Genomic DNA, 27,730 nt, shown 5'->3' on the forward strand with positions numbered 1-27,730 from the left:
GAGGGAGTTGTCTCAGGGGCTTCCCAGTTTAGTGTGTGGAGCTTACTAGTGTCTCAGAGGGTGTTGTCTCAGGGGCTTCCCAGTTTAGTGTGTGGAGCTTACTATTGTGTCAGAGGGAGTTGTCTCTGGGGCTTCCCAGTTTAATATATGGAGCTTACTATCGTCTCAGAGGGAGTTGTCTCAGGGGCTTCCCAGTTTAATATGTGGAGCTTACTATCGTCTCAGAGGGAGTTGTCTCAGGGGCTTCCCGGTTTATTGTGTGGAGCTTACTAGTCGTTGTCTCAAGCGATTCCCAGTAACATGTTGAGCTTACCAGAGTCTCAGAGCCTGATCAAAAACTCGCCGGCATGAAGAGAAATCTCACAAAATCTTTGGGGGCTTTTTTTATGAAAATTATAATGCTATGTAAGTTCCGATCCTTCACATCCATAACCTGCATAGCAAGATAAACATCTGTCAAGATAAATATTTTTGAGGGACCTCTCTGTACTGACGAGACATCTTAGACCATCTCGCCAGAGCAGAGAGCTGTAGATCATCAGCCCCTCAGAGAGGTCCTATTAAAATGTTGAGTTTACAAATGGTTCCAGTAATTTGTTCACTAATATCTCAGAATTAGGTCCCCTGTAATATGTTGATTCCACTAGTGTCCTAGATGAGCAGTTGCTCAGGGATCCTCTGAGTGTGCCTGATGGAGTCTATGGATTAATATCTGCCCAGAAGCAATGTAAAATAGATAGATGCTACCTCAAGTGTGAACAGGAAAACATTAACTATTTGACAAGTTTGGCCATATAGGATATATATATATATATTTGTATGTTTATATATATGTGTGTATGTATACACATAAGTATGTACGCACATATATAAATACACACATTCATATACAGCTTTGAGCCCTTCCCAGTCCAACACATTGCCATATACCATACTCAATGTGTTAACATCTTAATAAACACCCATTTTACATTTATTTGTATATATATATATATATATATATATATATATATATTAAAATTATGGGGGGGAAGATAAAAAACTGAAATTAAAATCCTCCATGTCTCAAAATTAAATCAATGTAAATATTTGCATAGGAAATTAGTACATCTAAGCAAGTATCCCCGCTTGCCCCCAGAAATTCTTAATATGCAATGTTTCCAATGCACAAGAGAATTGTGGGTAAGATATGCAAATTAGGTATGCAAATTCTCAGTTTTTTTGCTTCAAAATACTGTTTTAACACAGCGATCCTTTTAAACAGGAATATGACAGCAAACCAGAAATCACTCACTATACAAGCCTGTTTCGTTCTTTTTAGAACTCATCAGTAGGAGATAGATTTCTTATTGCTGCATTGGAAAAGCTATTTTCATGGTTAAACCAAAATTCATTAAAATTATGGGGGGGGGAGATAAAAAACTGAAATTAAAATCCTCCATGTCTCAAAATTAAATCAATGTAAATATTTGCAAAAGAAATTAGTACATCTAAGCAAGTATCCCCGCTTGCCCCCAGAAATTCTTAATATGCAATGTTTCCAATGCACAAGAGAATTGTGGATAAGATATACAAATTAGGTATGCAAATTCTCAGTTTTTTTGCTTCAAAATACTGTTTTAACACAGCGATCCTTTTAAACAGGAATATGACAGCAAACCAGAAATCACTCACTATACAAGCCTGTTTCGTTTTTTTTTAGAACTCATCAGTAGGAGATAGATTTCTGATTGCTGCATTGGAAAAGCTATTTTCATGGTTAAACCAAAATTCATTAAAATTATGGGGGGGGGGGAGATAAAAAACTGAAATTAAAATCCTCCATGTCTCAAAATTAAATCAATGTAAATATTTGCATAGGAAATTAGTACATCTAAGCAAGTATCCCCGCTTGCCCCCAGAAATTCTTAATATGCAATGTTTTTTATCTCCCCCCCCCATAATTTTAATGAATTTTGGTTTAACCATGAAAATAGCTTTTCCAATGCAGCAATCAGAAATCTATCTCCTACTGATGAGTTCTAAAAAGAACGAAACAGGCTTGTATAGTGAGTGATTTCTGGTTTGCTGTCATATTCCTGTTTAAAAGGATCGCTGTGTTAAAACAGTATTTTGAAGCAAAAAAACTGAGAATTTGCATACCTAATTTGCATATCTTACCCACAATTCTCTTGTGCATTGGAAACATTGCATATTAAGAATTTCTGGGGGCAAGCGGGGATACTTGCTTAGATGTACTAATTTCCTATGCAAATATTTACATTGATTTAATTTTGAGACATGGAGGATTTTAATTTCAGTTTTTTATCCCCCCCCCCATAATTTTAATGAATTTTGGTTTAACCATGAAAATAGCTTTTCCAATGCAGCAATCAGAAATATATCTCCTACTGATGAGTTCTAAAAAGAACGAAACAGGCTTGTATAGTGAGTGATTTCTGGTTTGCTGTCATATTCCTATTTAAAAGGATCGCTGTGTTAAAACAGTATTTTGAAGCAAAAAAACTGAGAATTTGCATATCTTACCCACAATTCTCTTGTGTGTCAGAGTATATGAATATTATGATGAATATTACATATGTGTACATATATATATATATATATATATATATGTATATTTTATACACTGTATATGTTAGATGAGAACTCAGGATTAATTAAACATGAGTTTGTTGAACACAGCTTCTAATACACGTCTATCAGGATTGACGATCAGTAGAGCCTTTTTGAAACACAAACATTTCTTTTCTAAAGGAAATAGCTCAGTGACCCTATTCATTTGACTATATATGCAGATTTTTATAACCTCAGAACATTTGGTGAGGTGAGAAAAGAATGTGTTCAAGGACCCCTTTGGAATTTGACACGTGTGATACAACAGTTCTATCTCACTGAATCTCTATTTGAAGACTTACTGCAAAAACCCCTCTTGGGGGAAGGTGACACAAATAAAATCAAATACACATCTGCACTGCTGGCTAAACAGGAAATATGCTGTTTTAAAGACTCTTACAACTCCTCATGGATTGACCCCATGTGATCTACATAGACAGGATTCACTTGGAATACAGTACAATACTGAATTAAAAATAAGCTATTATTCACATATAAATGCCAGGATACCGATAACATTGTAATGCATTTTAAACTAATAATTAGCAGTATTAAATTACCTAAATAAAATAAAATGTTAATAATATAACATATTTGGTATCAGAATAATCAGAAAAAAATAACCTAATATTAACCATCTGTAATTGGGGTTATATATGATTAATGCAGAGAGTGTGATCTGATTAAATAACCATTTTATAAAAAAAAAAATTAACTTGCTTAAAAATGTCAGAAATGCTGTATTGTATTGCTATGTTGTACTGTATGCTGCCACCTGGTGTTATGTTGCGAGAACTACAGCCAGAAGGTTCTTTCTGGCTGTTAAAAATGAAATTTCCAAGGGCCAATCCGATTTAGACTTCCCAGATAACCAATGGGAAGGTCAGCTCCCGTAGTGCCACCCACATGATGTCATCAATGATTATATAATGGGAGTGTTGAATGCACAAGGGAGAGTTGTCTGTAACTTGTTGAAAATTAGTGATCTGATTTTGGCTGCGATATACCTGAAAAAAAAAAAAAGTTCACTTCAGCAAGGAGCTTAAAACTTATCCTTGATTTGTGCAAAAACCTTCTTTCAAATGAGATGACCTAAAGACCGCTACGAATTGGTTCAAAATTGGTGAAGTATATTGTATTTTAAATTGGTAGTTATAAGCCTAGGTTTTGTTCAAATCTGTGTCTGAATTGGCTAAGTAACTCATCTATACAAGTTCTGATATTGTCGGTTAATTTTGTATTAGGATAAATTGCAGTTAAATAGCAGAATATATATTTTATCCTATTGTTTTATAAACACTGTTTAGAATTGTATTGCTTGGATGTTAAAGGTTTTTAGTCCCATTGTGTTAAATAAATAAGGCTGAATTGTGAAGGTATATTGTTCTGGGTTTTGTAAGAAGAATAGCATATCTTAAGAGTTGGTTCTAACGCATATAAACTTTTATTTAGTTTCCTTTTATTGCAAATATAGTTCAATATGTTTATGGATATTAACTAAATAAAAGAATTCAGATATTTATATTAATTGTATGGTCTAGTAGATGCATGGTTAATTAGGGTTTCTATTTCTTTGTATTGTGTTTATAACCCTGCCATAAACTTATATATATTATTTGGATAGCACTGCTAAGATTTTCATAAATATACTGACATAATAATTGGAGGCACTGCTGAGATTTAATAATATCCATCATAATTGATATAATATATTTGTAAATAAACAGAAATTATTATAAAAAAAAAAAAAAAAAAAAAAAAAATCATATTTCGATATTAATATTTTGAAGATATAATTTTTTTTGAAAAGTTGAAATATTAATTTTCATATTTCGAGATTTACATTAATATCTTGAAATATTATTAAAGATTAATTTTGAAAAATTAATAAAAATATTAATTTTTCATATTTCAAAATTAATCAAAAATATTGATTTTTCATATTTTCAAAGTTAATAAAAAATATTAATTTCTCATATTTTGGAATATTAATTTTTCAAATTTCAAAATTAATAATATTTTTTTTTAATATAAAAATTTTCCTTCTCTCTTTTTATTGGCAAAAATTGTATTAGCGTTTTAGTTTAACTAAGTACTAAACCAATATAATAATGTCTGTAGCCAGAAGTGACTCATTTAATTCTGTACATAGCAATGAAATTGGTCCCATAACCATACCTATTACTAAAGGTCAGGTCCTTAAGAAAGATATCTTAAGTTACCTTAAAGGGAAGTTTAATATTGCGGGTGAATTAAATGATTTTATGGATATGCTTGAAACTAGGGCTAAAAATATTACCGTTAATAATAATATGTGGAATGAAGAGAATGAATTCTTCCAGGAATTATTAATGATTAATCAATGCGAAGCTCCCAAAAAGCGAGACGAACTAATACTAAAATCCTGGCCCCTTTTAATATGCATAATTGACGAAATGTCGTTTTGTGTCACAGACAAACGATTGCAAATACAGGAGCTAGAAAATAGTATTCGTTCCTCGCGCAGACGCGAAGAGGGTTTAAAAATAGCCAAAAATAAAATGGATGAATTTGCCCAAAACCTAGCCACCTTAGATAAGCACAATACGGACTTAATCGCGCAGATACAAGATTTAAATAAACAGCTTGCGCAAAGCCAGAGAGAATTAAGCGATTTAAAAAGGTCATATCGCCATAATGAAAACCCCTATATTAGCAATGAGAATAATACAGATAATGCTAACTCCTTTAGCGAACGCGTCAGGGACGAGGTACGAAAATATATAGAACAACATAGACAAATGACCCCTAACGGGTCAGAAGTAGATTTCCCAAATAGACAATCCCCTCAGGATGTAAATCCAGAGGACAGCTGTAGCGCAGCTGATGCGGGGGAGGGAAACTCTAACAGAGAATCCCAAAATAAGTCTGATAAAGTCTATGATTCCCATAAAATAATCACCTTCGTACAACGCGCAGTACCTATATTCTCCAATAAGGGAACAACATCTGTAATTGATCATTTACAGGCTTTTGAAAATGCGTTAGCTATAATGAATGTTACAAGTGAGAAATTGAAAATTGAATTTCTGCCTTGGGTATTTGACAGTAAGCATCACAAATTCTTTGCTTCACTAAAGGATATGAATATTCATTCCTGGAATGGGGTAAAACAACAATGCAGAAAAGAATTCGGGCAATATCGCACTAAAACTGCCGCGAAAATAGCGGTATATGGTTTAAAGTGTCGTGCGAATCAGAGTCCAGTCGAATTCCTTTCTGTATTGAAAAATGCGTACAGTATGGCTGAAGATAATCCCAGATTTGATGGCTCAGAATTTGTAAATTTATTTTTTGAAGCATTGCCTACACCCATCAAAATCAACTTAGCTAGAGATTTTGATGAGGACTGCTCATTGGAATGGCTGATCAAAGAGAGTACAAAATTATACTCTATTCAGCAGTCCAGTGAGCAGGGGGTTAAAAAGGAATCAAAACCCAAAATTGTAGCAGAAACTAGGGTGTCACCTAAACCCCTCAATTTGGAGTCTAACAAGAGAACTTATGCAGAGGTGGCCAGTCAAAACAGGCCATCTCCACAGAGGTTTAATTCTGCCCCTCCCCCTACACAGGTTGAGGCGCAGGGAGACTATAACCAAAGTGGGGGACATAATCAGGTGAATAATTACTCACAAAGAGAATACTCACCAAATAATTGGTATCCGCGCAAGGGTAGATACAATAGACGGCGAAGATATTCTCAGGGTAACCAGACACCCCAGGTATATAATGCTCCCCAAAGTACTAATGCTGAACAAGCTGAACCCCAGGGGCAACCACGCCAGAATAGAAATAGTGGCCCTGATTCTGAGGGAACCCAATGGTCCAGGAATCAGTACAATGGGGCATCAAGAGATAGGCCCAGGGGTAGAGGTAACTTGTACAATCAGGTAGATATGCTGTTTACCCAATTAAATCGGTTGAGCGAACAAATCGCTAATATGAGTCAAAAATCTACGGCTCAGCAACCGAACAATACTTTTTTAGGGGTACAGCCAGTGGTCAGCAGTGGACCACAGGCACAGTCATAAATACTGCAGTATCACCTGAAGGGGAGGGGAGAGATATACAAAATGTAGTAATAAATATCAATGATACTAATCATGTTATCTCCCCACAGACCGGAAACGGACAAATTAGCTGTGACAATGAGCGACATCAGCCGGGAAAAATTAACCAAACTTTTCCTCTGCAGTGTTCTCTTAACATTATTTCCACAGATGCAGTACACAAGAACCCAGCTGACCTTGTCATAGGGGAAACAGGTAGGTATGAAATTTCCTCTGCATCGAATGACACAGCGGATCCAGGTAAAATGTGGCGAAGCCCACAGATGTACAAGAATGCAAATTTTATGTGTGAAATGATAGAAACTGCAGGAAGATATTATGTACTAGTTGAGCTGCAAGATTCAGTCTCCAACCCTATCAGGGGATTAATTGACACTGGGTCACAGGCAACTATCTTATCCCACAGGTACTACACACAGCTAAATGAGCTAACACCCCACAAACCTAAAATAAAAGAATTTGACGGTTCTCTAATAGGTGTTGGGGGTGACTCCCTAAAAGTCTACGGTACTGCCTGGTTAAAATTTAAATTGGGGAACAGGGTCATAAGACACCCTGTCATTATAGTGGATCTGCCAACTGATCGTTTAATTATTGGTAGTGATCTCCTGAAACGATTAAGCACCATAATTGATTGCATAAATAATGTAATTTGGTCGCAAGTTAAACGGCCTATCAATTATGAAAAATCTGATATATCTCGCACCCGACATAGCTGTCACGTGGTGGAAGAGAAACCAGATGCTGTGGAGATTCATTTCAGGAATAACTCTACACCTGAAATCACTATTCTACAAATAGATGATCAGACTCCTTTTAGTGGCTCTGATGGTAATACTTTTAAAATTTCGCCCGGAAAAATAGCGAATATCTCCCTAGATGGCGATATATTAACCATATCACTCCACAAGGGGGATCCTAAAATCCCTAAAGGGGGAGACCATGCTCAATACCTCACAGGGATTGAGAGAGTTAAAGAGGATCTATTTATCCCTATACAAGTGCATGACCTTGGTAAAACCAAGTATGCTAAAATAAATTTAAAACAGGAAGCTAGCTATATAAGCGAAGGTTTATTAGAGCAAATAGCTGAACCTAAAGTGATTAAATATCTTTCTCCCCAAGACCACTGTGTCAACGGCCTGGATGACAGGTCTGAAAGCTATAACATCACAGCTAAGTGCTTATTATCTATCTCTATTGGTAATAAGTCAGTGAAGCACCTGTTTTTAGTTTTAAATACTCCCCATAATCAAATATACATTGGCAATGATATCTTACATAGATATGCCATACAAATAGATTTGATTAATTCTTGCCTCTGGAGCAGGTTAAAGGGGGACCCTGAAGTATTTCAGGATGAAAATGCAGCCCTGAAATCAAACCAGCAATTGCCATATGCTGTGAATATGCAGGTATCTAGCGATGTTATAATTCCTGCTGGGGCTGATAAATTTCTTTTACCCTTACAGGTAAAGAGAGGTCAGAAATTAAAAACTTCTGAAACACTGATTTGCCTCTCCCATAGAATACAAAATCTGGGTGTCTCAGTAACCTACACTCCTATGGTGAATATTGGAACTGTTCCAATAAATATTATTGTGCATAACATGACCCCACAGGATATAACATTATCCAAGGGAACTACCATAGGATATGCACTGGAATCAAGTTATTACACTTTTGGATTCCAGAATAATGTAATTGGGCTAATACCTGAAGGATACCTAACTGAAGAACAATTAATAGAACAATCCTTTGCATCTATGCCAGAGGGTCTATTTAATATTCAGTCTATTTATCCCTTCAGCTCAGAGGAAGGCATCTGTAAAATTGAAGAAGCCTCTCTAGTGTTTGATCAGCCAATCAAACAGCAAGATTACCCCAATACCCAGAGTCATGGGAGCAATGTAAATTATAATCAAGGGGATCTCACCTCTAGACTGGAAGAAGCCTATGAAATAGGACAGCCTGAAATCTTTCCAGGATTTCAGCAAATAGTCGAAGAGCAAATATCCTTAGCTAATGGCTGTTCCAGCGATGATGAACGCCAACAGCTGCGAGAACTCCTGATGGAGTACAAGGATATTTTTGCTAAGGATTCTTATGACTGTGGTACTACAGACTTGCACATTGCAAGAATACAAACAGATCCCGATGCACCACCTGTATTTGTCAAACAATACAGACTTCCCTTAGCCTCATATGATTCTCTTGCAGAGATCATAAGGAATTTGGAAGAAAGAGGTATTATCAGACAGGTGCACAGCTCTTATAATAATCCTATTCTAGGTGTCCTTAAGCCCAATGGACAATGGCGTTTGTGTGCTGACTTAAGACAGCTAAACAAACGAGTATACATGTCTGGCTGGCCTGTACCATACATTGACCAGTGCCTAGCACAAATGCAGGGATCCAAAATATTCACTGCCATTGATTGTGCACAGGGATATTGGACCATAAAGGTACATGAAGAGGACCAATATAAGCTAGCATTCTCCTTCCAAAAGGTTCAGTATGCATTCCAGAGACTTCCATTTGGATACATAAATTCTGGACATGAATTTGCTGTATTCATGCATAAGGCTATGCCTGACGCACTGGAAAGGGGGACCTTATCTTATGTTGATGATGTTTTAATCAAAAGCACAGACTTTGAAAAACACATCGCAGAGCTTAAACACGTCCTCAGCCAACTTAAAAGGGCAGGTGTCAAATTATCCCTGCAAAAAGCTCAATGGTGCCGCACTCGTGTAAACTTCTTGGGACATGAAGTTACCTCTGATGGATTAAATCCCCAGAAGAAAAAGGTGGAAGCTATAGTGAATTCTAAAAACCCAACTAACTTAAAGGAATTGAGATCATTCCTGGGTATGACGAATTATTCTCGCAAATTCATTGATAATTATGCGGAATTAGCTAAACCACTACTACTTCTTCTAAAGAAGGATGTGAAATGGCACTGGAGTGAGTCTCAAGAGACAGCCATCAGAGAGCTGAAGAGAAAACTCACTCAAGCACCTTGCTTAGCGTACCCTGAAGGTGGTAAACCTTTCTACTTAGAAACAGGGTACACAGATGTAAGCATGAGTGCTGTGTTATACCAAAAGCATGATAATTTGAACAAAGCCATTGCTTATGCGAGCAAAAATCTATCCCCAGTAGAAATAAAGTTTAACGATTGCGAAAAAGCCCTCTTATCTACTGTATGGGCTCTACAAAATTTCCGCAGCTATATACAGGGCGAGAAAATTATTGTAGAAACGGCCCACCAGCCTTTGCTATATTTGCAAAGTGAGAGAATAAGAGATGGGAATTTGTCTAATAGCCGCATAACAGCGTGGACTCTTTCCTTACAAGGCTGGCCCTTAGAAATTCGCTACAAGCAGAATAAAAAGAATCCAGTCGCACAAGGGCTTGCTGAGCTCCACGACTGTACTGCTAGAGATCCTGGGGAAGAATTATCAGAAGATGATTTTCTGGAAGAACAATTGCTTTCCCCATATAAAATGTACAATGAGGACCATTGTCAAACATTACCTTGGGTATATGTTGATGGTTGTTCTTACCATGCCACTATTGATAATGAGCGCAGATTAGTCGCTGGCATTGGTATAACTGGGGCAAACGGATTCTCAAATATATCTGTAGGTTTCAACATTGGACCAAGATCCAGTCAAGTTGCAGAACTAACTGCTGTTTTCAAAACCATTGAAATGGCTATTGAACATGGTATTCATGAATTTGTGATCATAACTGACTCAAATTATGTGCGTGACAGTTTTGTTGAATACCTGCCAACTTGGAAAAGAAATGGCATGCAGAAAAGCAATAACAAACCAGTCAAGCATGGCAAATTGTTCTGCGAGATTGATAATCTGGTAGTATCCAATGATTTAACCATACACTGGAAAAAGACCAAGGGTCATTCCAGAATTCTAGGTCCGGATAAGGAAGGCAATGACCTTGCGGATTCATTAGCCAAACAAGGAGCCATAACTGGAGAACTCCTTAATATTGACCACTTAATGGGTGCAATTCAGGTAGAAGCCATTACCAGAAACCAGGCAAAACAACAGAGTGAGCCTAATTTGGTACAATGGAGTCAGGATTCTCCTAGTGAGGACCTGATCACTAGTCAAAAAGAAGACCCCATTGTAGGCATCTTCTATAAACACATAGAAGATCCTGAAAGCAACCCCATCTCAAAAGATGATTATATTGGCAAAGAAGATCTGAGAATCTTAATAAAATCTAAATCACAATTCAAATTACAGGATGGTTTGTTAATTAGAACCTCCAAAACTGGCATCCAACAGTGGGTAGTACCCACCAAGTTCAGAGGTCTAATGCTTCAACATGCCCATGATGCTCCCACATCTGGTCATCGCGGTGCCAAACTCACGTACGAAATATTGCATGACTACGCTTTTTGGCCACACATGTTGAAAGATGTTCAAACCTACTGTCAAGGGTGTTTAATCTGTCCACAGTTCCAACCCACTGCACCAACGCATAGAGCGCCATTGCAGAAAAGGGGGATGGTAATGCCATGGTCAGATATACAAATTGATTTTATTGGTCCGGTAACAAGGTCATCAAGAGGTAACAAGTACATGTTAACAGTGACATGCCTGTTCACTAAATGGGTAGAGTGCATTAGTGCACCTAACAATAGTGCTGAAACATGTGCAGCATTGCTCATCAACCATGTATTTTCCAGATTTGGTTTGCCCCAAAGAATCGAATCAGATCGGGGGACCCACTTCACTAGCGAAGTGATGACAAAAATGTGGAAAATACTAGGGGTTAAAAGAAAGCTCCATATTGCTTATAGAGCTGCCTCAAGTGGTGGTGTAGAGCGTTACAACCAATCCATTGTTAAAATCCTCAAAAAGTTTGTGAGTGAAACAGGTAAAGACTGGGATATAAAACTACCTCTAGTCTTAATGGCATTAAGAGCAACTCCAAGTAGTGCTACCAAGATGTCACCTTTTGAGCTGATGACTGGTAGAAGAATGGTTCTACCTCAGCATCTGCTGTACCGTACATCAGACCAAAATTTGATAAACGCTGCCAATACACATCAATATGTGGAAAACTTAAGAAAGCACCTGCAATATGCCTTTGCATTTGCTCAAAGGAATTTAGAAAGAGCCGCAACTGCCACTAAAACCTATTATGATCTCAAAACATCCAAAAAGGAATATGAAATAAATGATAAAGTTTATCTTTATAACTTTGGAAGAGATCAGGTTAGGGAGAAGAAATTTCTTCCCTCATGGAAAGGTCCTTTTGTCATTACTGACAAAATATCTCCAGTGGCCTATAAAATACGGATCCCCAAAAATGAAGGTTTCATAGATAAATGGGTACATATAAATCAACTGCGGGCATGTCATCCCAGGTCCCAACTACAAGTCATAGAGGGAGAATGAAGTGTCATATCCCCAAATGCACTAAAGACATACTGTAATTTAAAGATGCCTAACTGATAAACATGAAAGCTCAAAATAACAAACTTTCTTCATAAGAGACTGTCTATGAGGTATACGGTTGATCCTCATCAAATACCACTGACTTTAAGCCAATTCAAATACATGTGTCCTACATCTATTTGAAGTTGGAAGGGGGATTTATGTCAGAGTATATGAATATTATGATGAATATTACATATGTGTACATATATATATATATATATATATATATGTATATTTTATACACTGTATATGTTAGATGAGAACTCAGGATTAATTAAACATGAGTTTGTTGAACACAGCTTCTAATACACGTCTATCAGGATTGACGATCAGTAGAGCCTTTTTGAAACACAAACATTTCTTTTCTAAAGGAAATAGCTCAGTGACCCTATTCATTTGACTATATATGCAGATTTTTATAACCTCAGAACATTTGGTGAGGTGAGAAAAGAATGTGTTCAAGGACCCCTTTGGAATTTGACACGTGTGATACAACAGTTCTATCTCACTGAATCTCTATTTGAAGACTTACTGCAAAAACCCCTCTTGGGGGAAGGTGACACAAATAAAATCAAATACACATCTGCACTGCTGGCTAAACAGGAAATATGCTGTTTTAAAGACTCTTACAACTCCTCATGGATTGACCCCATGTGATCTACATAGACAGGATTCACTTGGAATACAGTACAATACTGAATTAAAAATAAGCTATTATTCACATATAAATGCCAGGATACCGATAACATTGTAATGCATTTTAAACTAATAATTAGCAGTATTAAATTACCTAAATAAAATAAAATGTTAATAATATAACATATTTGGTATCAGAATAATCAGAAAAAAATAACCTAATATTAACCATCTGTAATTGGGGTTATATATGATTAATGCAGAGAGTGTGATCTGATTAAATAACCATTTTATAAAAAAAAAAATTAACTTGCTTAAAAATGTCAGAAATGCTGTATTGTATTGCTATGTTGTACTGTATGCTGCCACCTGGTGTTATGTTGCGAGAACTACAGCCAGAAGGTTCTTTCTGGCCGTTAAAAATGAAATTTCCAAGGGCCAATCCGATTTAGACTTCCCAGATAACCAATGGGAAGGTCAGCTCCCGTAGTGCCACCCACATGATGTCATCAATGATTATATAATGGGAGTGTTGAATGCACAAGGGAGAGTTGTCTGTAACTTGTTGAAAATTAGTGATCTGATTTTGGCTGCGATATACCTGAAAAAAAAAAAAAGTTCACTTCAGCAAGGAGCTTAAAACTTATCCTTGATTTGTGCAAAAACCTTCTTTCAAATGAGATGACCTAAAGACCGCTACGAATTGGTTCAAAATTGGTGAAGTATATTGTATTTTAAATTGGTAGTTATAAGCCTAGGTTTTGTTCAAATCTGTGTCTGAATTGGCTAAGTAACTCATCTATACAAGTTCTGATATTGTCGGTTAATTTTGTATTAGGATAAATTGCAGTTAAATAGCAGAATATATATTTTATCCTATTGTTTTATAAACACTGTTTAGAATTGTATTGCTTGGATGTTAAAGGTTTTTAGTCCCATTGTGTTAAATAAATAAGGCTGAATTGTGAAGGTATATTGTTCTGGGTTTTGTAAGAAGAATAGCATATCTTAAGAGTTGGTTCTAACGCATATAAACTTTTATTTAGTTTCCTTTTATTGCAAATATAGTTCAATATGTTTATGGATATTAACTAAATAAAAGAATTCAGATATTTATATTAATTGTATGGTCTAGTAGATGCATGGTTAATTAGGGTTTCTATTTCTTTGTATTGTGTTTATAACCCTGCCATAAACTTATATATATTATTTGGATAGCACTGCTAAGATTTTCATAAATATACTGACATGTGCATTGGAAACATTGCATATTAAGAATTTCTGGGGGCAAGTGGGGATAGTTGCTTAGATGTACTAATTTTCTATGCAAACATTTACATTGATTTAATTTTGAGACACGGAGGATTTTAATTTCAGTTTTTTATTCCCCCCCCATAATTTTAATGAATTTTGGTTTAACCATGAAAATAGCTTTTCCAATGCAGCAATCAGAAATCTATCTCCTACTGATGAGTTCTAAAAAGAACGAAACAGGCTTGTATAGTGAGTGATTTCTGGTTTGCTGTCATATTCCTGTTTAAAAGGATCGCTGTGTTAAAACAGTATTTTGAAGCAAAAAAACTGAGAATTTGCATACCTAATTTGCATATCTTACCCACAATTCTCTTGTGCATTGGAAACATTGCATATTAAGAATTTCTGGGGGCAAGCGGGGATACTTGCTTAGATGTACTAATTTCCTATGCAAATATTTACATTGATTTATATATATATATATATATATATATATATATATATATCAAAGTTCAGTATCTGCACTCTCACCAACTCTCCACAACTGCCAGGGTGCTCTCAGGAGTATGTAGTAGATAAATGATTCAAAGCACTCTCTGGACTTCTGACAACAAAGACAAAATTTATTGTGATAGTGCCGTTTCGGGACCAAACCAGAAGAAGGGACAGGTTTGGTCCCGAAACGTCACTATCACAATAAATTTTGTCTTTGTTGTCAGAAGTCCAGAGAGTGCTTTGAAAAACACACACACACACACACACACACACACACACACACACACACACACACACACACACACACACACACACACACACACACACACACACACACACACACACACACACACACACACACACACACACACACACACACACACACACACACTCACTCACTCACTCACTCACTCACTCACTCACTCACTCACACACTCACTCACTCACTCACTCTTCTCTTCTCTTCTCTCCAGCACCTTTTTAATGGGTGCACCAACCGGCTGATTATACTCACTACCCATCTAAAATTGTATCCAAAAAGAAGCTAAATTCAGCTAATATTAAAAGTATTAAATGTTTATTGCTCAAATTATCATTAAATACCTTTATGTTAAATGATGCAATTAATTTGTGGTTTGAATATGAGAAAGTGTAATTCTAGTAGAAAGTATTACACTGCCCTGATTTTCTCTGGAGATCACTGATATAAAAACTGATATATATACAGTATATATTATACATGTATTTTGTTGTGCATTTATTCTAGCCCTAACACTTTACTTAAGGTTTCCAGACAAGCTACATTTTTCAGTGCTATCATGGGTCACGCTCACTTGCAACACCTAACTCACACACAGACTCTCACACACACACTAACACACACACACTCTCTCTCACACACACGCTCTCTCTCACACACACTAACATACTCTCTCTCTCTCACAATAATACACACACACTAACACACACTCTCTCTCACACACACACTAACACACACACTCTCACACACACTAACACACACACACACTCTCACACACACTTACACACACACTAACACACACACAGAGACTCTCACACACACTAACACACACACACTCTCTCTCACACACACACTAACACACACACAGACTAACACACACTCTCTCTCTCTCTCTCTCTCTCTCTCTCACACACACACTCTCTCACACACACTAGCACACACACACTCTCTCTCACACACACACTAACACACACACATTCTCTCTCTCACACACACTAACACACACATTCTCTCTCGCACACACACAAATACACTCACTTTCACACACAGGCCCCAAGTTATCAAAGTCTGGCGGACCTGATCCGACACTGCGGATCAGGTCCGCCAGACTTTGCTGAATACGGCAAGCAATACGCTCGCCGTATTCAGCATTGCACCAGCAGCTCACAAGAGCTGCTGGTGCAACGCCACCCCCTGCAGACTCGCGGCCAATGGGCCGCCAGCAGGGGGGTGTCAATCAACCCAATTGTACTCGATCGGGTTGATTTCCGGCGATGTCTGTCCGCCTGCTCAGAGCAGGCGGACAGGGTTATGGAGCAGCGGTCTTTGTGACCGCTGCAGGCTCGCCAGAAACACAGGGCATCAAGCTCCATTCGAAGCTTGATACATGGGCCCCACAGACTCTCTCTCACATACACACACAATCACTCTCAAATACACACACTCTCTCACACACACTAACACACACACTCTCTATCTCACACACACTAACACACTCACTTTCACACACAGACTCACACTCACATAAAGATACTGACTAATACAAAGACACACACAGTCTCACACATAGACACACTCCCACAAAAAGACACACAAACAAGAGAGAGAAATACCTGTAGGAATGTGCAGTATGTTGCAAATGCACAATGTCACCTTTTTTGTCTGTGGCTGTTTCCCACCAAGCCAGGAATTTGCGTTTCTGGGGCTGACTCAGCTTTAAACCTGGACACAGAAATAGAAACAAGAACTGTACAGGTCATTCCCGGACACACAAAAATACTAAAGCTCTCAAACACACACACACTCTTTCATGCACTAACACACTCACTCTCTCTCACTTTTTCTCACACACACACAAATACACTCACTTTCACACACAGACTCACACTTACAGACTCTCACATACAAAGCTTCAAACCTGGACACACAAATAGAAACACAAACTGTACGGGTCATTCCTGGACACACAAAGACATTAAAGCTCTCAAACACACACACTCTCTCTCTACACACTAACACACTCACTCTCTCTCTACACACTAACACACTCACTCTCTCTCTCACGCACTAACACACGCACTCTCTTTCACGCATCCCCAACTACACTCACTTTGAATCACAGACTCACAAACATGCACACAGAAAGACACTGACAAACACAAAAGACACACACTCACACACAAAGCCACTTACACACACAGACACACATTCACTCTCTCTCACACTAACACAAATACACTCACTTTCACACACAGACTCACACACACAGAAAGACACTGACAACTCACAAAAACACACACACTCACACACAAAGACACTTACACACACAGACACTTACACACACAGACACACTCACTCTCTCACTCACACACACAAATATACTCACTTGCACACACAGACTTACACACACATAGAAAGACACTGACAACACACACAAACACACACACTCTCACACACAAAGACACACACACACAAAGACACTTACACTCTCACACACACACTCACACACAAAGACACTTACACACTCACACACACACTCACACACAAAGACACTTACACACTCACACTCACACACAAAGACACTTACACACTCACACACACACACACAAAGACACACACTCACACACAGACTCACACACTCACACACAGACACTTACACACAGACACACAAAGACACTTACACACTCACACACAGGCCCCTATTTAACAAAGGTCTTGCGGACCTGATCCGACAGTGCGGATCAGGTCCGCAAGACCTCGCTGAATGCGGAGAGCCGCCCCCTGCAGACTCACGGCCAATCGGCCGCCAGCAGGGAGGTGTCAATCACCGTGTACGATCGGGTTGAATTGTGGTGATTCCTGTCCGCCTGCTCAGAGCTGGCGGACAGGGTTATGGAGCAGCGGTCTTTGTGACCGCTGCTTCATAACTGCTGTTTCTGGCGAGTCTGAAGACTTGCCAGAAACACAGGCCGTCAAGCTCCGTCCGGAGCTAGATAGATAGGCCCCACAGACTCACACACTCAAACACAAAGACACACACTCACACACCCATACAGACTCACACACTCTCACACACAAAGACACTTACACACTCACACACAAAAAGACACTTACACACACTCACACACAAATACACTTACACACTCACACACAGACTCACACACTCACACACAAAGACACACACTCTCACACACAACACACACAGACTCACACACTCTCACACACAAAGACACTTACACACACACACGCACAAGAGAGAAATGACTGTAGGAATGTGCAGTATGTTGCAAATGCACAATGCCACCTTTTTGGCTGTGGCTGTGGCTGTTTGCATGTCTGAGCCTGATTCAGTTTCGAACCTGGACACACAAATAGAAACCTAAACTGTCCAGGTCATTCCCGGGCAGGTGGCAACCCTATCCACTTGTAATCTCACCATACTATTTGTCTTCTTGATATATACGGTATGTATGGAAAGAATTGCAAGCCAAAGAAGCCAAAGATTTAACTTTTCTTATAAGTGCACAAATCCAATTACAAGTACAGGAAGGGGACATAATCTACAGATATTTGCCTATAATATATATACTCCACAATAATACCTATGTTTGTTTGGCACTGCCCACATGTACAGATACTCTGCAGTTTTTGTGTTTGGGCTTTTCCCTGGTTTGGAATCACGTTTGTAAAACAGTGAGGAGGGAGAGCACAGCTTGGGGCGCATATTATAGGCATTGCATGGTGTGTGTTTGTGCCATAGGTATAACATAACCTCCTATGGGGTTAGTAATGAAGGCAAAAGCCATATCTAAGTATAACGTGTGTTTTAGTGAGCTCTCTTCTTATTCTGGTAAGTGTCTGCTTGTTTCTCATATACATTGTGCAGCATTGTCCTGTAGGTATAACTGCCAGTTTGTGTTTTATAGAGATGTCAGAGTTCCCTCTTGTAATTACTAGCTTGTTTGTTATACTAATATCACAGCTACCTGGTAAGGTTATACTAAAAAATCCAGTGGCATTTTTAGGTTTTGTGCTGCCCTAGGTACTCAAAATTCTGCCCCTAAGGTTTAAGGCCTTTTGTGGCCCTAATATTTTTTTGGTCAGGGAGTAATACAATTTTTTTTATCGCATTTCCAAAATAAATGTTCACACACACACATACACACACACAGTCATACAGACACACTCTCACACACACACACATACACACACACAGTCATACACAGACACACACACAGTCATACACACACACATACACACACACACATACACACACACACACACACATACACACACAGTCATACAGACACACTCACACAGTCATACACACACACACACACATACACACACAGTCATACAGACACACTCACACAGTCATACACAGACACACACACACAGTCATACACAGACACACACACAGTCATACACACACACACACACACATACACACACAGTCATACAGACACACTCACACAGTCATACACACACACACACACACACACACACACACACACATACACACACACAGTCATACAGACACACTCACACAGTCATACACAGACACACACACACAGTCATACACAGACACACACACAGTCATACACACACACACACATACACACACAGTCATACAGACACACTCACACAGTCATACACAGACACACACAAACAGTCATACACAGACACATGCACAGTCATACAGACACACACACAGTCATACACACACACACACACACAGTCATACACAGACCCACCCACACAGTCATACACAGAAACACACACAGTCATACACAGACACACACACAGTCATACACAGACACACACACACAGTCATACACGGACACTCATACACAGACACACGGACACAGTCATACACAGACACACACACACTCATACACAGGTACACACACACATCCATACACAGACACACACACACAGTCATACAAAGACACACACACACACACACAGTCATACACAGACACACACACACAGTCATACACACACACATTCACAGACACACACATCTATCTATTGCTGTAATATATATATATATTTTTATCGCATTTCCAAAATAAATGTTCACACACAGTCATACACACACACACACACACACACACACACACACACACATACAGTCATACAGACACACATACACACACACAGTCATACACACACACACACACACACACACATACACACACACACACACACACAGTCATACACACACACACACACATGCACACAGTCATACAGACACACTCACACAGTCATACACACACACACACACATACACACACACAGTCATACAGACACACTCACACAGTCATACACAGACACACACACAGTCATACACAGACACACACACAGTCATACACACACACACACATACACACACAGTCATACAGACACACTCACACAGTCATATACACACACACACACACACACATACACACACACAGTCATACAGACACACTCACACAGTCATACACAGACACACACACAGTCATACACAGACACACACACAGTCATACACACACACACACACACATACACACATAGTCATACAGACACACTCACACAGTCATACACAGACACACACAAACAGTCATACACAGACACATGCACAGTCATACAGACACACACACAGTCATGCACACACACACACACACACACACAGTCATACACAGACACACACACACAGTCATACACAGAAACACACACAGTCATACACAGACACACACACAGTCATACACAGACACACACACACAGTCATACACGGACACTCATACACAGACACACGGACACAGCCATACACAGACACACACACTCATACACAGGCACACACACACATCCATACACAGAGACACACACACAGTCATACAAAGACACACACACAGTCATACACAGACACACACACACACAGTCATACACACACACACACACATTCACAGACACACACATCTATCTATTGCTGTAATATATATATATATATATATATATATATATATATATATAATGCCGAACACAAATTTCTTGAAACAATACTTCCCAAACACAAAACTAAGTGATGAAAGCCAACAGACCTAAAGGCAATATCTAGATGAATAAAAACTACCTCTAAACTGTAAGATCCATGGACATTCTCCTGTGATACCGCCCCAAGAATGTAAGCTCTTTGGGCAAATTTTCCCATTAAATACCTGTATAATACTTCTAACATATCTGTTTCTTACAAATATAGTCACAAAAAAGTGCCGCCCCTCCCAATCTGCTGCCCTTGACAAGTGCCTTGTTTGCCTAGGCCAAAATCCACCTCTGCAAAACTGCTTGCATCTTATAAATATAAAACAACAACACCCTCCTTCATTTATATCACAGCTACCAGTGTATCATATACATATGTCACATGACCCTACTGTGGTTATAGCCACAGCTGCTAAGAGAAACACCACAGTGAGAAACACCACAGTTATACCCATAATTACATGCATGTGAGTTATGTCACTGTGCCTTCCTTTGATGCCAAATAGCAACAGCTTGTGGTAATAACTAAAATTACTCATTTATTTCCTATAAATATTGCTCCGTGCCCTCTTGTGGTCCCACTACTTTGTACAATGCTCTTTTGTGTCTGTGTGTTTCTGATAGATATACCTGTAACTACTACATTGGGCCAGATTAAAGTGGAGCACAAAATATTGCTTATGCGAGCGTGATTTTTGCACTCCACTCAAATGTATACTGGTATTACAAGTTAGGTGCAATGCGAACACGACCTCGCATTCACATTGAAAGGAAGCTTTGCGCTCACGAGAGCATGCTTTCATAGGCTCAAATGGGAGCTCGTTCTCATGCCGTGAGACATGGCTGAGAACCTAGCGCAGCAAAGGGGGTAAGTCGCGCAGCAAAAGTGAAATATATATGTATATGAATATATACATACAGTATATATTTATGTGTTTAGATGTGTATATACAGTACATATATTAACACATAAATATATATGTACAGTAAATAAGCATATACATATATATTTATAGAGAACACACAATTCCCATAGACCGCAATGTAAAGGTTTTTTTCTATCGCCTCACACCCGAACACTTTAACCCCTAAAAACTGCTTTTTGCAGTTATTTGAAAAATAAATAAAATAAAGATGCTTAATTTTTTTTTTTAATTCAAAAAGGAACCCAACACTTAAGTTTGGGGGCAAGTAGGGCACATTTTGAAAATTAACCAGAAATCTAATCTCTGGTTAGTTTTTGAAATGCAAATTGCTGCCTAGAGCTTGCGATAACAATAACCAGCCACTTGTATTGGCTGGTTAATTATCACGCGCCCGTAAATGGCTATGCACATAACAGGCAGTTATGGGTGGTTATGGACGGTACCATTGTAAGTTTATATTTCTATAACTTCCTGCTTCCATAGTTCCATTTACATATATGGAAGACCTACGTCTGCTAGCTTGCTTCTTATAGATAGGTCACATTACCCCCCCACCCCCTGTTGTTACAGTCGTATGCAAAAGTTTAGGCACCCCTGACAATTTCCATGATTTATAAATAATTGGGTGTTTGGATCAGCAATTTCATCTTGATCTGTCAAATAACTGAAGGACACAGTAATATTTCAGTAGTGAAATGAGGTTTATCGGATTAATAGAAAATGTGCAATATGCATCAAAACAAAATTAGACAGGTGGATAAATTTGGGCACCCCAACAGAAATATTGCTTTAATATTTAGTAGAGCCTCCTTTAGCAGAAATAACAGCCTCTAGACGCTTCCTATAGCCTGTAATGAGTGTCTGGATTCTGGATGAAGGTATTTTGGACCATTCCTCCTTGCAAAACATCTCTCGTTCAGTTTGGTTTGATGGTTGCCGATCATGGACAGCCCGCTTCAAATCACCCCACAGATTTTCAATGATATTCAGGTCAGGGGACTGGGATGGACATTCCAGAACATTGTACTTGTTCCTCTGCATAAATGCCAGAGTAGATTTTGAGCAATGTTTTGGGTCGTTGTCTTGTTGAAATATCCAGCCCCGGTGTAACTTCAGCTTTGTGACTGATTCCATAACATTAAATAAAAGAAAAATAGAAGACTGCGCCAAAGAAGAGAGTACCCACGCTCACTTCTAGTGGGAACAAGAGCCTAACAGTCTTGTTCTAAAATGCAATATACAAAAAGGGGGGGTTTGGAAGGAGCGCCTAAAATAAGGCTAAAGTGTACTTGAGGAGACTGAACAAAACCTAGCCAGTAGTGAAGAACTAATAATTAATAATTATAAAAAAGTGTGCAATTGTGTGTGAGAATAGTACAACAAATTCAAGTGATAGTGTACAAATATGTGTGGAGTAACAATGTGTAATACTAAAATGTGACGTTTCAAATGAATGTAAAGAGGTGAATGTATAAACAAAAGTGCTAATGTGTAACCATTTAGGCGCTCCTTCCAAACCCCCCTTTTTGTATATTGATTCCTCAACATTATTCTCAAGTATCTGCTGATATTGAGTGGAATCCATGCGACCCTCAACTTTAACAAGATTCCCAGTTCCGGCACTGGCCCCACAGCCCCACAGCATGATGGAAAATCCACCAAATTTTACTGTGGGTAGAAAGTGTTTGTCTTGGAACGCTGTGTTCTTTTGCCGCCATGTATAACGCCCCTTGTTATGACCAAATAACTCAATCTTTGTTTCATCAATCCACAGCACCTTCTTACAAAATGAAGCTGGCTTGTCCAAATGTGTGTTTGCATACGTCAAGCGACTCTGTGGCGTGTGTGCAGAAAAGGCTTCTTCCGCATCACTCTCCCATACGCTGAATTGTTGAACGATGCACAGTGACACCATCTGCAGTAAGATGATGTTGTAGGTCTTTGGAGGTGGTCTGTGGGCTGTTTTTGACCATTCTCACCATCCTTTGCCTTTGCCTCTACGATATTTTACTTCTGGCCTTAACAAGAACTGTGCCTGTGGTCTTCCATTTCCTCACTATGTTCCTCACAATGGACACTGACAGCTTAAATCTCTGCGATAGCTTTTTGTAGCCTTCCCCTAAACCATAATGTTAAACAATCTTTGTTTTCAGGTCATTTGAGAGTAGTTTTGAGGTCCCCATGTTGTCATGAGTCAAAGAGAACAACAACTTGCAATCGGCCACCTTAAATACCTTTTCTCATGATTGGATGCACCTGTCTATGAAATTCAAGGCTTAATGGGCTCACCAAACCAATTGTGTGTTTCAATTAATCAGTGCCAGGTAGTCACAGGTAATCAAATCAACAAAATGACAAGGGTGCCCAAATTTATGCACCTGTCTAATTTCATTTTGATGCATATTGCACATTTTCTGTTAATCCAATAAACCTAATTTCACTACTGAAATATTACTGTGTCCTTCAGTTATTTGATAGATCAAAATGAAATTGTTGATCCAAACACCCAATTTTTTATAAATGAAAATCATGGAAATTGTCAGGGTTGCCTAAACTTTTGCATACGACTGTATATATCCATGACTATCTATTTATATCTCATTGACATTACACAGCAACCTTTATTATTGCCTTTGAGAAAGCCAGGAGGCGAAACGCACATCAGGCGATTTCTCTGACCTTTTATGTACTCATCTATGGTGTTAAATAGCTGTTGAGAGGTATGTGAGAATCTGAGTCATTTTTGCAGAGATTTGGTGCACGGACCCAACCAGTTTTAATAATTGTACACTACCTAATGAGAGTTAAGAACTTAATTTTGGAAGACTGTGTCCTCTTAGCTTATGGAGGGTACTTTTTACTCAGTGGCGTGTGTACAATGGGACAACCGATGCTAATTGCTCCATAACTGCACTCAGACTCACTGCATATTTGTGATATAAATTGGAATTTGAGGTGTACTTAATAAATCTCATATCCAGTGTGGCCTTTTAAAGGGTATTTAATTGTTTTTTATAATCATTTTTTATCGTCATGGAGAATAAAATGTTTGTTTTATATATACCAACGGTCCTTCTAACTGAGCACCTCCCACCCCTTTTGGTGGGTTGACTTGTATATATTGTGTACTGCACCCAGGTGGTAAATCGCCATAGAACAGGCTAACAATCGTATTGAGCCAGTTGTTCGTTCCTGTGAGTGTGCTTCTCTCTGTGTATATTTAGACTGTAATAGGAGGGATCAGACTGATATACTACAGGAAAGTTCTTCTCTGTGAAAAGCATTACTGGGCTAAAAGAAGCTGCACCCAGGTGGTAAATCGCAATAGAACAGGCTAACAATCGTATTGAGCTGGTTGTTCGTTCCTGTGAGTGTGCTTCTCTCTGTGTGTATTTAGTCTCCCGATGGGAAAAAGGGGGAACCAGACGTGGACTCCTTGCTCAGTGTGCTTAGAGGAATATGGCTACACCTCACTGAGGAAGCCCAATGAAGGCTGAAACGGTCGTCTGGGGTTGCTGTGTTCCTTGCTCAGAAAGGAATTGCCTGGTATTTTGGCGCTGGACTGACTGTAATAGGCGGGATCAGACTGATATACTACAGGAAAGTTCTTCTCTGTGAAAAGCATTACTGGGCTAAAAAGCTGCACCCAGGTGGTAAATCGTTATAGAACAGGCTAACAATCGTATTGAGCCAGTTGGTCATTCTTGTAAGTGTGCTTCTCTCTGTGTGTATTTAGTCTCCCGATGGGAAAAAGGGGGAACCAGACGTGGACTCCTTGCTCAGTGTGCTTAGAGGAATATGGCTACACCTCACTGACGAGGCCCAATGAAGGCTGAAACGATTGTCTGTGGTTGCTGTGTTCCTTGCTCAGAGAGAAATTGCTTAGTATTTTGGCGCTGGACTGACTGTAATAGGCGCGATCAGACTGATATACTACAGGAAAGTTCTTCTCTGTGAAAAGCATTACTGGGCTAAAAGAAGCTGCACCCAGGTGGTAAATCGCCATAGAACAGGCTAACAATCGTATTGAGCCAGTTGTTCGTTCCTGTGAGTGTGCTTCTCTCTGTGTGTATATATATATATATATATATTATACCTGTAACTGTCTGCTTGTTTCCGGTTTATATTGCAGAGTGAGTATAACCATAACTCTCTACTTCTTAATATTGTACATTCCAAACTCTCAAATCTGTTTATTTTCTGTTTTACGGCCCTTGATACACATTTTTTTAACATTGGAGAGATTACAATGCAAACACCATTTCCTTATTTGAAAAAGATAATGAGCTAGATTACAAAGTGGAGCGCTAATTTATTGGATGCCTGTAAATGGGCAAATTCGCCCGTTTACGGACGCACAATAAATAACCAGCCATTACAAGTGGCTGGTTAATGCTACTGTGAGCTTGCGGTAGCAATTAGCACTCTGGTTAATTTTCAAAATGTCTCCCAATTGCCCCGAAATTTAAGTGTAGCGTTTGTTTTTATTAAAAAAAAATTTAGCAGGGATGTGTCTGAACAGCGATCACGAGCGGTCCCACTTTCCTGAGCTCTATTTTATAATCCGATAATCCGCTGATTTTTGGATCCATTTTAAAGCAAAACATCTAATTTTTACACTTTTCTGCTGCATTACTTGGTGGTGCTTAAATATAGTGACATTTGCTGTATTTGTTACACTGGAGCCCAAGACCAAACGACAGAGGCATAAAGCGGCGGCTTGCACTTTGTTGCTCTTCCCTCTTATGAATTAATACGCTACTTGTACTACCTTATCGCATTTCTCATTATAGGTATTTCTCTCCCCTTCCCATTAAAGCTAAATCCGTAAGGTGCCTGATTATGCTAAAACAAAAATAGACGGTTCAGTTTCGGCCCACACTCCATATACTCTACATCTTTTTGGTAATATAGTTTTAATTTTGCTTTACCCTTACACTAACCCCATATTGTTTTATTATAGCTCAATTATGGACCCAATAGTGGTCAGACTGGATGTTAAAGGGGACAAAAATGAGGACATTTGCACGGTGAATGTAACAATGTATACTAGACAGTGTATGTAACTATGCTAAAGTCATGTATCTCATGCCAGTGTTGTTGTTTTTTTAAATTTGTCCTCAATAAAAATAAGAGAAAAAAAAAAACAACACATACAAATGTAGTATTTAAGAAAACATATTTTTAACAGCTGCACAAAGCAGTGTTTAGGGCTTAAAGTGTGCGGATGTGGGGTGTTAGAAAAAAAACAGCACTGAAATAGCGGTCTATGGGAAATGTGGGTTCCCTGTAAATATAAATGTGTGTGTATATATATATATATATATATATATATATATATAAATATATATACACACATATATATATATTTACACTTTGCTGCGCGTCTTAGCCCCTTCGTTGCAATAGTTCTCATGCTGTGTCTGACGACATCAGAACGAGGTTCCGATTGGAGCCTATGGAAGCGTGTTCACATTGCACCTAACTTAAAATAACAGCGCACTGAGTGGAGCGCAAATATTTCGCTCACATAAGCGATATTTTGCGCTCCACCTGTTATCTGGCCCAATATCAGATTTGAGCGGATATCTGAAAATTCGTCATGGACAGCATGGATTTCCAATCCACTCGACTCACCATTTTAATGAAATATCTACCACAAAATGGAAACATCGAATTCAAAAGCCAAAGGCAGTTCATAAATATTCAACACCCACAGATCGAATGATAATAGACATGGGCTAAAGATCTGTGCATACTCTTAGAAGAAAAACAAGATGGAGCAACCCGTGCCAACAATGGTGACTTGCCTTTTTGAGGACCATCGAATGGAACCAAAATACCCAACAATACTGAATACGTCATCATCATCAGTTTGTGAATACAATATATCGGCAGGTGCAAAATCAATACAGAGTGTGAATCTGCAATTAT

General features: G+C 38.6%; 1 protein-coding gene across 1 annotated transcript in view; it reads left to right on the top strand.

The window, feature by feature from the left end:
* LOC128666814 (caldesmon-like) overlaps positions 1-27,730 on the top strand; it is a 47,409-nt gene that overhangs the window by 8,702 nt on the left and 10,977 nt on the right. The window lies entirely within an intron of this gene.

Source organism: Bombina bombina, chromosome 7 (genome assembly GCF_027579735.1).
Source record: "Bombina bombina isolate aBomBom1 chromosome 7, aBomBom1.pri, whole genome shotgun sequence".
NCBI lineage: Eukaryota > Metazoa > Chordata > Amphibia > Anura > Bombinatoridae > Bombina > Bombina bombina.